Here is a 1,849-nt window from a genome sequence, read left to right as displayed (position 1 = left end):
GTGTTGTTAGGGTATTTGATATTGTAGGCAGACATACCATTATTGTAGTTGTGAATGTAATTCAGTACCAAGGACAGAGGTGTCTGTCTAGATGGTATCCTTTGGCAGAAACATGGCCCTGTTAGTGTGATTGTCATTCAGCACTCAGGACAGAAACTCCAGGGTGAATATATTTTAACAGGGAGGGAGTAAATGTTCTTCAGCACTAAAAAATACAACAGTTCGTTAGACTATTGCACCCTATAACTGACATAACACATTCCCCTCGTCAGCTCCCTCAACCTGCAGCCAAAAACAAGACCAAAGTACCAGTCACGACTGCCAGCTTCCAACCCAGCCACAGCCGAGTCACAGCAGGTGTCTCAGGTGCCAGCTGCAGGAACAGCTGTCAGGAGGCACGTAGGATCGACTCCCACGTGCCCAGCTTAAGGCGCAGCCCAGGTGAGCTTGTTCCTCAATCAAACTATCAGACTATAAACTTCAATGGAAGATCCTGGAAAAGGTTGCACAATAGCTAACAAGAAGATAACTTCCTGTCAGTGTCTCTGATGTGCCTTGCATATGGAAAAAAACTATGGAAACACAAGCAAACATACAGACACACTGACAACAAAACCTTCATACATGGATGTAATAATTAAATTGGTGGCCAGGTAGATAAATAATTGGAGACATCTACTCTATCATAATTCTATTGATTCTCTTCCTAGAACCGAGGTCCTTTGACAAACTGAAAGTTGGATACACATCACATGAACCTGGGCAACAAACCAAGAGACCTGTGTCCAGCACAGGACTGTTCGATGCACTGAAGGAAGTGGAGGTCAGACAATTACACAATATTCATATGACAATTTTGGAATCTATGACATAGCATACTTAGATTTTTTGTCAGCATGCATGCATATGGTAGCTGCTGCTTATTGAACATATGTATGATAAGAATGTCTTGTGAGGCTTGTGCACAACAGGCTCTACAAGTATCTTACGGACAACAACCTCCTGAACCACAAACAGTCTGGCTTTAGGAAGGGGGACGGAACCGTTCTTCAACTTCTCCGTCTAATCGACGACTGGGGAAAGTCGATAGATGACCCCAACGTTGCCTGCACTGCTGCGGTGTTCCTGGACGTGAGACGTGCCTTTGACACCGTATGGCACGACGGCCTGATCTATAAACTATCCCGATACGGAATCAGCGGCCCACTCTGTAACTGGTTCTCTGGCTACTTATCAAACCGCCAACAACGCGTGGTCATCAACGGTGTGGCTTCTTCCTGGGGTTCTACAACAGCTGGCGTACCGCAGGGGAGCATCCTTGGGCCTCTGTTGTTTCTGATATATCTAAATGACATCCAAGAGTTACCCAGCAAATCCAGCATCAATTGCTTTGCGGACGATACCTCTTTGTATAACTCCGGACGCACAGCCGTTGAAGTGGCCAACACGACCAACGCTGACCTGTGTATTGTCTCCAACTGGTTCCATGACTGGGGGTTGCAGCTGCACCCCGACAAATGCAAAGTCATGTGTATCAGGACACTCCAAAGTAAAGTGAAATTACCACCTATCTACATAGCAGGCCAGCGCGTTGAAGAGGTGACCTGCTACACACACCTAGGTGTTACAATACACTATACACTTCGCTGGAAGGAACACTCAGAAGTGGTCTGCCGCAAGTCGAGGCAAGTACTAGGGCTGCTGGGCAAACTCCAAAGCAAGCTACCTCGTGAAGCCATGGAGATTGCGTACAACACTCTCGTCCGCACCAAGCTGGAATACGCGTCCGTCCTCCTCAGCAACATCAGCTCCACGGCAGCTAAATCCCTTGAGCAAGTCCAGTACCATG

The 1,849-nt window shown here is 47.1% G+C and overlaps 1 protein-coding gene across 2 annotated transcripts in view; it reads left to right on the top strand.

The window, feature by feature from the left end:
- LOC109476122 (HAUS augmin-like complex subunit 3) overlaps positions 1-1,849 on the top strand; it is a 20,598-nt gene that overhangs the window by 7,507 nt on the left and 11,242 nt on the right. The window lies entirely within an intron of this gene.

This window comes from Branchiostoma belcheri, unplaced genomic scaffold, assembly GCF_001625305.1.
Source record: "Branchiostoma belcheri isolate BF01 breed outbred unplaced genomic scaffold, Haploidv18h27 scaffold36, whole genome shotgun sequence".
Lineage (NCBI taxonomy): Eukaryota > Metazoa > Chordata > Leptocardii > Amphioxiformes > Branchiostomatidae > Branchiostoma > Branchiostoma belcheri.
This window is presented reverse-complemented; position numbering and strand designations above follow the sequence as displayed.